This window comes from Opisthocomus hoazin, chromosome 8 (genome assembly GCF_030867145.1).
Source record: "Opisthocomus hoazin isolate bOpiHoa1 chromosome 8, bOpiHoa1.hap1, whole genome shotgun sequence".
Classification (NCBI taxonomy): Eukaryota; Metazoa; Chordata; class Aves; order Opisthocomiformes; family Opisthocomidae; genus Opisthocomus; species Opisthocomus hoazin.
Genome location: NC_134421.1, coordinates 63,484,751 through 63,501,583, shown reverse-complemented (window position 1 = coordinate 63,501,583; position 16,833 = coordinate 63,484,751). Strand labels below are relative to the sequence as shown.

At 39.8% G+C, this 16,833-nt stretch overlaps 1 protein-coding gene across 5 annotated transcripts in view; it reads left to right on the top strand.

Moving 5' to 3' along the window:
* The window catches only part of CACNA2D1 (calcium voltage-gated channel auxiliary subunit alpha2delta 1), a 439,617-nt gene that overhangs the window by 59,601 nt on the left and 363,183 nt on the right, over window positions 1-16,833 (top strand). The window lies entirely within an intron of this gene.

Below are 16,833 nucleotides of genomic sequence, written 5' to 3'. Positions count from 1 at the left end.
CCATGAAATGAATAGTAGCTATGTTTCAAAGCCATTAAGAAACACACAGAAGAATCGAGTGTGAAGTTTCTCAGATTTAATGCTGTATATTAATGTATTCCTTTGACCTTAATGACTTTTTACGCACACATCCATGTCTCATCTGAATCCTGTCCCAGAAGGACATTTTCTCTTTACTCAGTATAAGAGGGGACTAGATGACTAGCTCAGATGTCCACGTTTACACAGTGGAAGCTTCAGTCTAGCTGAGCTCACCACCATCCTGTACAAGGAAGGGCTGTGTCACTGCGTGGACTTGAGGAACATAAATGAAGATTGCAGAGATTATTTTAGTTCTGTCCTTTCCTAGTGTTAGAGTGCTTCATATTACAGCACAACTTAAGGCAGATGCTTTAGATGCGTTTTTTAATCTTGGAAAACCCCAAACAAACTTAAAACAAAATCTTAAAATTCTAACGCAAAGCATCAGATTGATACACACATGAGTTTTCAGCGTAGGATCTCAACAATGCAGAAATGTCTATCACACGAGCTTTCTGAGGAACTGTAAGGTTTATCCAGCATGGAACACTGATAGAAGGTTTTGTAGGTGGATTTCACACATGTCTGCTGACAGAGAACAATGAGGCTTGCGAATCAGGTCACTCTCTCCAGGTTTTGATGAGGAGTTTCTGCGAAGAGGAGGGACAGCCCATTTTGCTCATCTGATCTAGGTGTGATCTGTTCTCTTCTGCACTTGCCATCTCTCTTTTTCCCCCACTGTTTCCTCAATCAGGATCATACCTCTGATCCACCATTGGACTTTCCATTCCATTCCTGCTGTGCTGCATGGGCTGGCTTTCATCTCTCCTCTACATATTCTATATTTCTGTCTCAGTTTCTGCCTTGGCTACCTGGCCAGTCTGCCTTTCTCCCTTACACTGGCTTCCTATCCCAATTTTAGGATCTCACTCCTCAGCTCTTTCCAGTTCAGCACCTCTAGACTCTTTATTTTACTCTTTATTTTGCCTTAGCACTTCCAGACTCTTATTTTGCCTTAGCACTTCCAGAATGTTCTGTCCAGGGGTGTGTGGCCAGCCTGTCTCAGTACTCCCATTGCATCTCTTCTCTTCCACAGATATTTTTCATCTCCCTTCTCACCTTTCCCTCCATCACTAGTTCTCAGTCCCAGACCTGTATTTTTCTCCTGTATGCTTTTTCTATTTCTCCTCCCCTTCCAGTCTCTTCTCTTCTTATTCTTTGCCTGCCATTTTCCAGTCTGTTATCTCCTGCGTCCATATCCCAATGTCCTGTGCAGCCTGCTGTAGGTGACCCTGCTTCGGCGGGGGGGTTGGACTAGATGACCCACAGAGGTCCCTTCCAACCCCTACTATTCTGTGATTCTGTGATTCTGTGATTCTGTCTTGCCCTTTGGTCTTCATCAGTTTTCATCTCCTCTTTCTCCCACTGCTCAGACCACAAAGGTGTAGAGATCACTTGAGAGCACAGCAAGTCTGAGCTTTAGCTGCAGAGGAGGTGTGACGTGCTCTAGGAGTGATGCTCTCTGGGTTGGAGTACACCTGTGTGTAGGTTCTCAGGGATTTAGCTGATAAAATCTCTGCAGTGATATGCAAGTGCTTTTTAGACTAAAATTCGTTAAACAGTAAGGAGTAAAAAGTGTATATTTGAATACGTGTTGAGTTTTTATTCTACAGTGTAGGTGCAATAGAGTATTTCAAAAGGAAATGAGTTACAGACGATTTCTAACTTGAGCAAAACAATGAGTTAATGTCTCAACCATTTCGCCTGGCATTTTCATGCAAAGACCACATAGTAAAATAGATAATGAAAAGCCAAGAGAATGACACTGTCACTGTTTTTTTTCCCCTGAGGAAAATGTTAGTTTATGTAGTTAATATTCGGCAAACTTAGAAGCTGCTGTAACAGTCTTCTAATGAGAACTGCTGGGCAAACATAATAATATATAGTGCTACCAGCTATACTTAAAGTATACCACAGTGACATTCACGCTGAAAAAAACATTGGTCTATGAATATTGTAGGTAAGTTTCTTTTTGAAAGTCAGACTTTATAGTGCACTTCAAGAAAATAAAAACGTTATCTCTGTAGTATCTACAAGGTGGTCAATACGTGCTTGTAATCCTAGGATTAAAAGTGTGAAAGGGGGATGTTTCCATATAAAATATCCCTCTATATCAAAGCCGTTTGTCTGACCTAAATTGCATGATGTCTTTCTAGCCACAAGGTTTTAATTAGCTCTCTTGCCTGCAAGGGAGAATGCAAGGCCCTGCGAGGTGTGAGCCATGCAGTCGCTCCCTCTTTCTTCTTGTTTACAGGCTATTCTCATTTTCCCGTTTTTGAATGACATCTTTTTTTTTTGTGCTTGCTGCCTATTAACATTTAGTCAGATCTTTTCTGAAATGAACTATAATCTTGGAAAAATGGAGACTACAGAACGTTAAAAACAGCATGCTTGCAGTCCTGTCACTTTCATTCACAGAACTTGCCTTCAGTTGCTCAAGCTTTAAAAATACATAAGTCAGACTGAATTTTCAGCATTGTTTCTGACTCATTACTTCTAACTCCACAATTGTTTAGACCAAGTCTGTAGTCTTCATGTTTTTAGAAAACTTCAAAAAAGGTATACCTTTGTTTGGTTTTTGTGCCCCTCCTCCCTCCAAAAGCAGAATGAGTAATACGAAAAAAGGAGCAGAGTGCTCCTATTAGGAAATAGTGGACATGACTTTCTGTGAACAGCTGTAGTACCAGAGTGCGCAGAGTTGGAAAGCTGTACTTTCATCAGACGGATTTTTGGTAGGAGAAATGTTATGGAATGTTTCCGTGTTCTAGGGAAAATCAGTTTTGATTTGGCCAAATGATGACGTTAAAGCTCATAGCAAGGATGTGTAACAGATTATAAGCATTTCACAGCCTGGTCAAATGCTCCCTGGACTCAGGGAAAGAAGTCCTACTGGTTCAGCTGAAGTCACAATCTGTGTGTGCTTCATACAATGAAGCCTTCTATGAATATCTCTAAAGTGACCCAGATAGCTCTCAAAGTAGTACAATTACTATGTTCTCAGCTGGAGTGAATGAGCTCTTAAAAACCCAGAGCTTTTTCAATTAGCTACTGTGCCGTAGAAGTTTATGGTGTTTCCATAACTTGTTGAAGGTATCTCAGCGTTCATCAGTGCTATGCGTACTTCTGTGTGCATTGGATGTCTGTGGGTCTTTGTGCTGAAGGAAATTATACTCCACAATGTTTGTCTCTGGAGAATTGTGAAATATTTTCTTCTGTCCATCATGGAGAGGCAGAGGAGAGAATGTAAAACCTCAAGTATAATAGGTACTTCCAAAGGAATAAAAAAATTAAAATCTAAAACACCATTAAACTCAAGTGAGGGACTTGTCAGGTGAATAGCAGACCCAGTGAGTTTGGTACCTGTGTAAAAGTCTGGTATATTCAGCAGTGTGGACATAGATATCCAGGGAGAGCATTTTTTGTATTAAAGGTGTTTACATTCAACGTATACTCACTTTAATGGAATCATGTTTAAGGAGAGGAATCTCTTCAGAGGAGAATTCCCTTTCCTTTGTTCATTGACAAATTTCTTACAGTGACTTGAAATCACAGTCTTGTCCTAGTAGCTAACCACTCTTCCCCTTGCTTTTGAGCGTATAATAGAGCCATTGTAAAACACTGCAACTTCCATTAATCGCAACTTTTCAAAATATCTGTATAGTGAGGATGCACGATAATATACTCATGAATATTCCACATAGTGTTAAAAATGAGAAAATATTTGGGAATTCATTTAGTGAATTACTTCAATAGTGACTATATTTCTGAAAATATGAATATGTTTATGCCAATGGACATTTCACACACCTTTTCTCTTATTAGCAATGATGACAGCAATATAATGCCTGTAGGAAGCAAAATTGCGACAGAAAGCTTGGTTGCCATTAAATTAGGAGTTCTACATTGAGGCTACACTTACTGTTAGCCTTAACCAAGCAAACCAGTACAGCTGGAGTAGCAGGAACAGAAAAAATGGATACATGTAGGAGATGGAGAGGCAGGCAAGAGCTGAGGTTTATTATGGTGCACAGCGGAAACATGATCTTTGATTTACAGATGTGCCTTTGCTCCCTAATTGATATTTGCCACACAGAGAGAATCCTGATCCAACCAGGAATTGAGCTCAGGTATTCGTTTTTCCATTTAGAGCTTTAACTCCAGGTCATTCTTCCTCTGAATTAGTTGTGGTAAATTACTAGTTTGGTGGTATGAATCAACACAAATACTAGTAACATCTAAATGTAAGTTCTGTTGTCAGTAAGATCAATTGTGTTTAAAGTGTAGTTCCTCCTTGTGTCCTTCAAGTCTTATTCATACTATCTGGGAATGGTCTCAAAATGGTCTTCCAAAAATAGTTTTAAAGTGCATTTTTAAATACTGCTTTTTTGGACATTATTAGGAGTTTAGGCAAGATCTGGGAGCGCTCCAACTTGGATTCAATGCCAATGTAATATCCTCATTACAGTAATGAAAAGATTGCTTCAACAAGGCAGGAAGTCGGGATTCAAGATGCCAAAATACTCAGCTGGTTGAAAACTGAAAAAGCTCTGCTGACTTCAGTGGATTACACTGATTTACTTTTGCTAAGAATCATGCCTAATGACATTTAATTTACAATTCAAGCAGGTAAAAAGTACTTTGGAAAAAAACTAACATTTTTACACAAGAAACAGAGGCTATCGCTTGGTCTCCCTGCTGCTGTAGTTGCCCAGCCGAGGGTATTGCTGGGTCCTTACCATGATGTAACAGATTTATTTTTTGCCTAGAAGAGTAAAGGGAATATTTACAACAACTTGAGACTTGAAAGCAGGAAGGCAGGATACACAGGAAGATCTTTGTTAAGGAAGTACAAGATCATAGAATCACAGAATGCTTTGAGTTGGAAGGGGCCTTTAGAGGTCATCTAGCCCAGCCCCCCTGCAGTGAGCAACTTGATCAGGGTGCTCAGAGCCCCGTCCAGCCTGGCCTTGACTGTTTCTAGGGATGTCCAGTGTGCTGCTTTAAATGCCTCTCAACAAAGACACAGCTTAGTATATGCCCTTTAATGTTATAAGTATTGTGTTTTTAAATGAAAAAAAACCCAGCCATGCAATCATCTTTTCAACGTAAAAAGGGTCGTGTAACTGTCTTACTTGTGAACTCTGAGTGCTGTCAGCCGTTATAAAGCTGCTCTGGTGTGAATGATATGTGATTTCTGCAAAGCAGATAGACTTAGAAAAAAGTAAAAAGGAATAGACGTCAGCTTAATAGAATTTTAAAATCCACATAGCAAAATAAATATTGAGGAGGCATCTGATCTCACTGGCTTCATTTATCAGTAGGCATTTTGTCTGAGTTAAGACAAAAAACTGCACACAAAGTTCAAAGTCACATTCCATACCTATGAATAGTTACCTCAGCATGCAGAAAAAATAGACAAAAAGCCTACTGCACTGCAGAATTAAGTAAATTCGTAGTCCCATTTTGATGGAAGTATGCTAAACTTCTATTTTTACATAGACCATTCACAACAAAGGCCCATGACTAAGCTAATTGACAGTTCTTTTAATCTAATAAACTACAAGAAGTATGCTTGTGCTTTCCAGCTCCTAAAATACCTCTAGGGACAGGAGAGAGGAGAGAGGGTTCCCTGCAGTACCCAGAAAGGAAGACCTCAGAGCAGAGAACATGCCTTACAGCAATGCATGAGCTTGTCTGTTCCAAACTGATGGAAGAGAATCCTCTTTCACGTAAACACTATTAAAAATGTGGGTCTGTGTTAAGAGCTTTGACGTGACAAACACACTGGAGCTTCAATGTGACTGCTATGGCAAAAAACTGCCATCATGTACCGTGTAACCTTTTCAAGCAATGGCATAATTGAACGAACAGCAGATAGAGAGGCAGTTCCAAGGAAATCTAGTCTCTGAATCTGTTTCCTTTTTGATACATTGCTGCAAAAACAATCCATGCATGATGTTCATAAGGCATGCTGTTATTACAGTCCCAGGAGCCGTAGAGTGAACCCATATAGACTGACTTGGCCTTTAAATGATATTCATACTGAGATAGAAATAGTGTTTCTTCCTCCAAAATGAAAGCGAGCTACATACTGACAATATTTGATATGTGACGATGAGTTCCATTCACAGAATGAGTCCACCAGCAACTGTTAGAAAATGTTTTATTTATTTTATCTCTCGAATACTGTTTTATAATAATTAGCTCTTTCTTGCCGAACACCCAGCCGAGGTTCTGCACGAGCACATTTCATCCATTGCTCAGTGTGAGGTCTGTGTGCCTAATGCACAGATGGTGCGAGTCTGCTGAAGCACTTGGATTGGCAGCAGATTCCTAGTCCATGCTTTTAGCTTTTCAGGTCTTGGATCAGTCTCTAGAGTTTAAATGAGATGAGTGACTTGTAAGGGAGACTGGTCTCTGATTTGAACTGCCCTGGAGCAGGGATGTTCAGGAAAGCTTCCTTCTGCCAGAAGGTGTAATAACCAAAGGGTAACTATCTGTTGGACTCATTGCAGGTTTTAGCTAAGATAGTGTTGTATTCTAGAGGGTCTACAGATAGAGGCACACCACTAACTTAATACCTGTAGAAGCTGTTACATATAGCTTGCCTTGTTCTCTTCATTACCTGTATAGAGGTCTGTGCAACGGCAGGCTTTAAAAGCTTACTTGAACTTAATGTAAAATTTGTATCTGTACGAGTCTTCCTTACTGTCATTGGTGGTCTGAAATTGCTGCTTCAAAAGGTGGTTTCACGGACAAGTTAGCAGTAAACATTTTAGTTCTTACTATTTTTCTCTATGATTGGTATGATATTTATCTGCCTCTTTCTTAAAAGTCATAAAGTTAATGGGATGAATTAGCACAGGCTTTATATAAATTTGGAATTATTTAATAAATAAGCTGATCCATAGAATTGAGATTTCCATTTCTTTTTACCAGCTTTCTTCTTTTTTTTTTTTTTTAATACTATATTTATCAGGATGGATTAAGTCTGAATATGCTTTAGCCAAAAGCAAAAAGTTCTGTCCCTCCTGCTATCCTCTGATGAACTACCAGATGGACTTAGGGGATATGTGGCCATGTTCCAGAATATACTATGTTCACCCTTGTTAAGGTTGAAGTAATGGAGAGTTTTATGATTGAGAAAAATATACAGCAGAAATTTGCGAACTTGATTTATTTTTTTAAGATGGTTTGATTTTAGGACAACAACCCAAATACAATCAGTTTATATTTCTCTGGAGGTAGTTTCTGTGGAGTTTGAAAGTCTGAATTTCATTTGAGTATTCTGATTGCTACAGATTCTGATTAGTTTGTCACTGTTTTGACCCTAAATTTTAAGACTTCTGATTTATGACCTGTTAAAACATTAATATATTGATGGGAATGTGTGCAGTCTCCATCATTCTTCACCCCTGAGAGTGAAAAATGCAAGTAATACACAACACTTGTAGGCATAACTTACGTAACTGTAAAGCTGTTCACCGTGTGCCCTGGGTGTGCTCTTGAGTGCTTGAAGAAAGGAAAGCAAGGGCTTAAATAAGTCAAATAGGGGAATTAAGGCAGTTTTCATATTCAGTGAATAAATTTTGCCACCTAGTGAAGTTCACCATGGCTGATCTCAAAACTCTAAAAATATTGTATCCTTTCTTTTCTCCTTTTGTCTCTTTTTGTTGTTGTCAGTAGAACAAAAGACTGAAAGACATTCTTTAACATCAAATAAAATAGAGAGGCATTTTCAACCATATATAATAAATTCATCTAAATTTTGAAGAGTCATTTTGAAATGAAAGGGGAAAAAGTCCCCACAAGTGTTCTGAAGTTGTTGAAGCACTTCTTGTGGTCTCGTTGGGTTGCTGGTTTTACATGTGCTGAAAGTTCCCGGAGTTCGGGGCATTTTTATCAGTGGTGCTGGTAAGTCTAGAACTGCAGTTTTCTGTGAAAGTGCACTGTCTTACATTGTTTTTATAAGGAGCAGAAGGAGTAAAATCTGAAAGTAAGAAAAGATCTCTTTTTTTAAGTACCTTCAGTAATATGTAATAAAATAGGTAGTTTATCAGTAAATGGGATTGGTCGATTGGACTGTGCATGAGGCCGGTGCTCTGAAAAGCTTGAATTCTTTCTAAGCATAAATTAGTGATTGTACGCTATTTACATTTATGCCTTTTGCCTCATCCCTAAGATGATGACACCAGTTTGCTGTCTGAGGGGGGGTGTGGCATAGGGAAGTGAGGTCAGGATTACTTTTGGAATGGAATTATGAAGGGGTTGATACAGTGAAACGTGGACATTTCAGGTATTCATGGAGAAGTCAAAGTCCATTTCCCAGAATTAAAATAATGTATGAGATGGGTTAGACTAGTTAGAGATTCACAAAATACAGTAACAGGCTTTTTTATAATGCATTATTTAGAAAGGTGTGTCCGATTTGGGCTGTACCAGTGCCGCTGCTGTGTTCTATGTGCAATCAAATACCAAAGCTGCAGGCACTGAAAATCAAATGCTCCAAACTAAATTCTGTTGAGTTTACACATTGCTAACCAATGTCAAGATTTCAGGAAAATAAAATCTCTTTTAAAAATGCAGGCTGGGAAATTTGAAGACACATCTGCCAATTCTCTTTGTAATCCAAATGGAAATTAAGAGATTGTAAAAACACAGGGAGCCTCATTTATTATTTGCAGATGCTGCTCTCCCTCTGCTCCCTTAGTGATAGACTGGCATTTTGAAGAGTTCCTTCTTCCAGCAAGTGAAATCAGCTGTAATTCGCTAAGAATAGGTGGCTGAATTAGCAAAGCTTGCTCAGGCTCAAGGGAAGGGGTGGCCTAATATTACCATAGTTTTAATTACTATTTGATGATCTAGATAATCTTTGAGCAAAGCACTGTTCTTGGTTCATTTATAACTTTCCATTGGCTTTATCACTAATCAAATCTGTCCTATTGGTGCTTATGTTCAGATGGTTTTCGTAGAAGCTGAGAGCAAATAAAAAATTTTCCATCAAAAAAAACCCACACCAAAGCCAACAAAACCCCCAAACATTATAGCTAATCAGTTTCCAAGTCCTGTGGTTAGTAAAACACCAGAAAGACTCTGCTCATTCCCTGCGATTTAAAATTACCTTTGGGGAGAGAGTCAGTAGGTGTTAAATTGCATTAAGAGCAGCTGAGGCAGGACAAAATTTCCTATGAATAAGTGAGTTTGAAAAATTACAGAAGTGCTCACCTCAAAATGTGCCAGGAATGCAGAAGAAATTTGAAACACTTTCTTGCTATTGTTCTTCTGTTACAAGAAAGAGTCACTCGTTGTATATGTTGTACTCGTCATGAGCTGGGATTTTTGGGTTCTCATCCAGTCTCAGCTAAAAGCCTGAGCTAAGACTGCTGTGAAACCAATAAATGATGTACTCGTGTTATTTAATGCTGTATTGCTATCACTGTGATATAAAATTAAAGGCCTTAAAATACATTTTTCTTAACAAAGAAGGGTTTTTAGATCTGATTTTGATGTTTTTACAATAGCAGAGGTACAAAGCTGAACTCATGTTTTATGAAGGTTTGAATACAAAGTGACAATTACAAAAATTACTTCGTAACTTTAAAGTCCTCTAGACTACTTTGTTGATAATTAACAGTCAAAAGTGTCTGATTATTCCATCCTACAAAGTATCCCTGTTTATCTGCTTTCCTTTGAGTAGGCATCTGAGTGAGCCAATTGACTCTGGCACTACTTAGAAGTGTTCCACACATCTTGCAGAATTCAGGCTGAATGTATTACTTAAGAATGAACTAGCTTTGATAATTTTTTCTGCTAATGTGCACATCACTACTAGGATATGTCGTGGTTTTCAACATGTCAGCTGCCCTGTCGCTTGTCATCCCAGACTTTACAGCAGTCAGTGATTGGGCAAGTGATTCTGAAAAGCAGCGGCTACAGTAAACTATCAGGGTGTTTCTTTCCTTTGTGTTGTTGCCATGAATTTCAAGAATGAAGGCATCTGTGAGTTGCTAGGGAGCAGCTGTAATCCTATACATCATATGTAGCAGAGAGTAAGACATATTTAAAATACTCCGACTGATTTCTTTGAACATACAGAATGCTCTTTGGGAAGGAGCATTTTTCAGTGTCTTCCACAATGGATTGCTTCTGATTCAAAGAAAAGAATTGTCTTGTGAGAAAAAAAATTCTCTGGTATGAATTAGAAAGTATTAGTATAGCTTTGGAAAGAGGATATGGCAGTACGAAGATAGAATTGTCTGCCTCTAGGCAGATTATATAGTTGTGTGTGACTACTAAAAACTTAAGTTAAAGGAAAATATCTACAGTAATAAAAGTGAGTAGTAATAAACACTCACATGGTTTGGAATGGTTATTTCTGTTCTCTGACTTTTTCTGTTTTCAAGATCTCTTCATATGTTTGGATGTCTGTCAAACAGTCCCCCTTTTCCACTTTTCTCACATAAATGAGATCAAGACATGTAACTACATGGCACTCATAAAGCCAGAAAATAAAAGTAGTGAATATGTGCGTGTTATTGGTGTTTTGTTAGCTAAACAAAGTTATTAAAACTGAAATGGTTTGTAATTCTGTAAAACATGTTGAATACCATTGATAAAACAATATTATTTTGTCAAAATATTTGTTGTGAAAATTTTAACATTACTCAAAATTTCCAGTGTGAAATATACTTTTTTTCCGAGCTAGAAAATTCCTTTCTCCCCAGGATGAAATACTAAGAAGAGGGAGAACGGAGAGCAAGGAATATCTCCCTCTCTGGAGATATTCAAGACCCACCTAGACGCAGTACTGTGCAGCCTGCTGTAGGTGACCCTGCTTCGGCAGGAGGGTTGGACTAGATGACCCACAGAGGTCCCTTCCAAACCCTACCACTCTGTGATTCTGTGATTCTGTGAATGAGCTCAGAGCTGACCAACATCCTGGGCCAAGTCGAAGTAGATGCATAAATTAGAAAAACTCTTCAGTTATCCCATTAGCTATTTTTGTATTTAATATTCTGATATGGTTTATTGGGCAAGGATTCTACTTCAATCATGAATTGTAAGGTAGCTCTCTTTTGTCTAGACAAGTAGCAGATAGAACTACTCTGTTCGGAATGAACAAACCTCTGGAAGCGCCTGTTCCTGTCAGTAACTAGAAAGGCGACTTGGGTGCTTGCTTAGCTTTAGAAATCTCAAAGCTACATAAATCCCCAGCTGCGCGCAAAGAGCAAACATCATGCTTCAATTCTTAATGATTTGAGCAGGGAAATACACAACTCACGGAACCAGCCTTGGTGTCGAGCAGCACCCAGAGCAGTACGCCCTGGATGGACTTTCGGAAGTTAGCTTGGACATCTCGGAGTATTTCTGCATTTTGCGTCCCAGCACTCAAGGCTCTGAATGTGTTTTGACCTTGAGGGCAGCTCTGTACCTAAGCTGCCTCTCTGCATTTGTGGCGTGCTGTGCTGCAGCTGGTGAGTCATCTGGGGTTGCTGGGGCATGAGGTGCTGTTGCAGAAGTGCTGGCTCTGAACGTGGTGTCTTTCACAGCTGCAGGTGGTGAATCTGGGGTGGCTTCATGAAGAAACATGCAAGCACCTGTGAAAAGTATTCTGCAGTTCTTCTAGTTCCATCTACTAGTTCCAGGCAGTTAATGCTGAGATAATATAGTTTCCTTTGCTTAGCTTCAACCGGAGCCAGGGAGGGAGGGCAGTTTTTAGCTCAGACTGCACAGGTTTAAGGGAGCTGGGTGCTGGTATCTGGGTCTGTCAGCAGTCTCAGACATGACAAGCAAGGTACCAAATCCAGGATTCAACCAGGGGCCTCCAGTCAGGAGTAAAAGGAAATAGGGCCAGGAATGGGTTGGAGACAAGGCTACAGCGTGGGCCAAACGCCCATCCAAGAGACAGGACTGGAGAAAAGCTTTAACATACATCTGAGAGGTCCATCTAGAAGATGGGCTAACTACAGCATAGGGCCAAGACCAGTCCAAGGGCTAGGGCTGGAGACAGGCATACCTACACCATAGCCCTGGACTGGGCTGAAATGGAGCCCAGGGTTGAGGAGCAGACAGAGGTTCTCAGTGAGGCAGGTCATGGTCGTTGAGGCCTTTTAGTGCCCGATGGTGGGAGAAAGCAAGAGACCGTTTGGAAGGACCAGGGGGAACTGGCCATGGGATGCCCTCTCTGAAAGCAGGGAGTGGGCAGGAAGAGAATAATTTACAAACCCTTTATTTAAGTTTTGCTCTCTTGTGAGGGTTTTTTTGATACATTTAATAAGTTAATTGGTGTATAAACTTGTAAAACCTCGCTCAAGATTTTACGAGCACCCTTAGTATTTTAATGTAGTAGTCACTTTCAGAAAAGACAGAGGAAGACCCACCAGAAAGTTTTGGTGGATTTGGGGTCCCAAGCTTGGTAGTATCTTTGAGTGGTAGTTCTACCATCATGATGCTCTCCAGCTTGTCTGGAGATTATAAACCATTGACTGCTGACAGAGGTGTCCCATCAGCCTAGCTGAGCCAAGTGATCTTGATAGTAGTACTGAAATAATGCAAATATCAATATATTTACCGTGTATAGATAGGTATTGCTGGAATTGTTGAGTTATTTAGTTTTTCTATTCCAAAGCATATTTAAAGATAGGAAAAGATATAGCATTTTCAGTCAACTTTTGAAATTCTGGGTTTGAACTTCTGAAGCCTTGTCTCATATGACTTCTATGCTCATGAAAGTATTTAGTGATGGAACTGAGATTGCCATGTTGATGTCTCCTGTTTGGGCCCTCAGCCAGGTTACTGCTGCCTGAAGAAAAGGCTCTGTTGTTTCTTAAATTGGGAGACTGGCTGTTTCAAAACAAACAAACAGACAGACAAACTAACAAACAAAGAGGCAAAGGAGTTCTATTGTGGTTTAGAATGATTCAACAAGAATTATTATTCGTTGTTATTTGGGTAGTCTGTGTAAAGAGTGCCAAGACCACAGATCCAAAGCACGGATAATTTATTACTCTCAGGAACTCTTTCTGAGTCTAATAAAGCATGAAGGCTATTTAAATAAAATTTCAATGTTACAGTGGGCTCCAACGCCTGCCACAAAGCAGCAAGAGCCGTGCAATGAAGGCACACCTTTCATTCTCTCTTAATTTGTACAGAAATGTTCGATTTCCCTCGCGAGTCTTATAGAAACCAAGGAGGATGTCTCTTTGTGAGAGATTTATAAACGTGTCCTTGAAGACTGAGCAAAGCGGGACATGTTCTGCTGAGGAGCTGGCAGTTTTTCTAATCTTTACTACATTCAACCATTGTCCTTCTTGTGTTGTTTCATCTGAATGTGACTCCATCATACTCTCTCCCCTAAAACCTTGCAGTTCATTATACCAGAATAAATATTGAGCATTTAGAAAGCAATTTTAGTACCTTCTTGCCTGAATAAAGACGTGTATGGCTGTTGACTTCAGAGAAAAATGAAAGTATTTGTTTGTGCTGTGACCTTAGAGACTTTACTTAGTCATGCAATGAGGCTTTATTCTGTGAGAAGTGGTGGGGTTTTACTGGCAATCCGGAGAGCTTTTAGCAAAACATTAGTGATTAAAGTACTAGAAACTATTTTAAACGTAAAAGCCAACAGAAACTTGCATTCACTTGGTCAAAGCAATTTGATAAAATGTATTCAAATGAGCTCTTCTTAACAAGCCACAGAGCCTGCCAAATTGCATTTTGAAAGACAAATGAGCACACCTTTGCCGATAAGACCCTGTGTGGCTATCTGAGATGAGCTGTTGCTGATTGTGTTTGACTGCTTGGTGGGAGCCTTGGAGAAGGAAAGGTTTGTCCCAGGGTGCCAAAACCTGAAGCGTGTATCATTTCCTCATGTGGTGTTGTGCTGAACTGCTGCAGTGCTACGGCTGAATGAAAGAAAAGGGGAGCAGGCAACAAATAAATTACGTACGCACTTCTTAAATAATTAGTGAATATTTCTTACACTGCTCCTTGGTAGTTGAGACGAGTCTCACGCTTCAGGAAAATAAAGAAGTGTGTGAAGTTCCAGGTTCTTGCTGATGCCTTTTGTTTAGGAGCTTGTGGGATAAATCTTCCACTGGCAGTAGAAGCAGGGGAGATAGGTGCTCCGAGCCCTGACACGGGGCAAGGCGAAGAGGAGGAGAAGGAGTCACTGACTCAGCTCTGTGTGTGATCTGGTGCTAAACTCAAAGGGTTCTTTTTTTGGGGGGGGAGGGTTGGTTTAGGGGTTTTTTTTAATATTATTTTTAATCACTGACAGATAACAGCTTATGAAGCCAGCCTTGCAGTCAAGCTTTCTTAGTTGTAGGACCCACAATACCAGCTATAAAGGTTTTAAGTTGAAGCATGAATATGACTTCTGTATTTGTGGTGGTGATCTCCTGCGTGAACGATACAGGCTTTTGAACTATTCTGACAGCTGGTACTGGAGTAGAAAAATGAAAATGTTGCTTTTTTTTTTCTGCAAACGTGACCACTAGACGACACTTTGCTAGTCTGCAGCTTTCAAACCATTCAGGCTTGGAGATGGGGCAACAACTTCCCTATAGGAATGAGGTGTGTGAAACATTTCAGTGCTTTCAAACTGGAGTTTACAGGGTGATACGTTTGCTGTAAGAATGGACCAGAAACAGGGATGAAAGTGCAAATTTTCCATCCAGATTCTCCAGCCGTTACCAGTATTGGTTACTGTAACTGTTCTCTGTGTTGAAAAATGAAGTCTAATGAGTTACTGGTATTGCGTTTCTGGTGAGTGGGGTGTAAAATCACAGTTGTGTGGATGCGGTGTGCCATCATCTGAACTTCTGCTGGTGCTGTTAGATCACAGCCTGTTAGAAACCATATTTCACTAGGTGCTTAAAGATGTCAAGGAATCGACACTACACCGCTCAGTGGTCACTGGTCAGTGTGGTCTCCAGGTCATCGCTATCAGTCATCTGCCCCAAACCTGCATTACCTGAGCGTACACTTGCCTGTGCCTGCTGTGCATTTTCTGTGCTTGTGGCCTTCTTAATGTTTGTTTGTAGTATTGAGTGAAAAATTTAATCATAATGAAATGGCATTTTTGTAATGAACTACTCTTTTCTCCAAATTTTAAGATGTTTTTGGCTAATTGAAACTCCCAGATGAGAAGGGATTATATTTAAATTTTCTTATTCCTTTCACCATTGAGTAGGAAATCAAAAGCAATTGCATGAACAAATCTGAAAAAAGCAAAACTAGGAATAATCTGGATAAAGCAAACCAAACATTTTCACAAGTAAAATAAATGAATGCTTTAAAATTATTTCTTTTTATTATTTGAAAACTTCAGTGAAAGTTGTTTCACGATTTTCTACCCTATTTGCAAAATCTTGTCACTGTTCTTCTATAAATTCAGTTTCGTTTGATGCAGATGTACTACACATAGTCACAAGTGACATTTAAAGAATTTGGCACTACTTTTCAAAGAATAAGACACAAATGCCTGGTAACACCTATATTCCAGTGCCTCTTCCTTATGTGATCAGGGTGATTATTTGCTGATGACAGGAAATCTGATGCTTTTGCCAGATCTGATGGTTGCTCCAGTTTAGATGATTCTCTGAAATTTTCCATTCCTGGTTCAAACCAGCTGAATCTATAAAACTGATCTCAGCTCTTGCCTTGCTTGTAGGACTGTAGGGCCCTTCTGGTCACTGCAGCTGATTTAACTCTGAGTCCCGCTGCTGACTGTGCAAATTTTATGTGTTTCAGAGAAAAATGCAAGAAATTATGTAGTGATTGGTTGTAGGGTATTTTTTTTAGTTAATAATTGGCCTATAGGCCATTTCTACTATTAAGATCTATCCTCAAAAAAAAAAATAAAAGAAAAAAGAGAGATTTTTGGGTTATACCTGAGGTAAACTTTCTGTGTGGCAATTTTGAAAACGAAGCACCTCAAAAACATCCAAACTGTAACTGGAAGTTCATTAGAAACTATCTTCTTTTGTAGTGGTTTTCTGCTCATGATGCACTGAATTTTTAAAATAATTGCTCCTCTGTGAAGAATTAAAGCTATTCCAATTACTCAGTTACTGGTGAAAAGACTGCACTTCTGAAGGAAAAAAACCAAAACCCAATATAAGTGTTGTGAAATTCAAAAGTGATGAAAGCCCATGACAGCTTACGAGACGTGCCTGATAAGAATTTGCAGCTATAACTGTAGTTGTCAGAAATTTATTTGTGATAAATACCCGTCAGCTACAAGCATCAGAGACATATTTTGGTGAGTTTCTTTAAGGTCTCCATTGCTTTAACCCGAGAAACCCGACGGGGCTGGTAGACTCAGTCTGGTCTGCAGTTTCTCGGTTCTTGTGCTGGATGGCAGCCAGTGCATTAGCGCTGGACCCGCTCCCGCCTGTGCCTGGAATTACTCCCCGGGAGGCGACACGGCCCCCACCGGGCAGCGCTGCTGAGAGGCAGAGTGCTTGAGTCAACTCAGGCCATCTGTTGGCTCCATGAATTAGTTTTCCCGATTTGCCCATCTCACCATAAGGTGTCCACATCCCCCTCTCACCCCCCCTGTCCCTTGTCCCCCTTCAGTAATGTGTTTTTTCTTTATCCAGTTCTAGTAGGACAGAGACAAGCAAATGGATTTCTTGTTACTTTTTTCTTCTTTACTTCTTCTGATTGCATGCATTTCATGGTAGTGGCCTTGTTTAACAAAGCAAGTTATCTCCTTTACATACATGTTCTGCTGTGGAAACAGTTAAT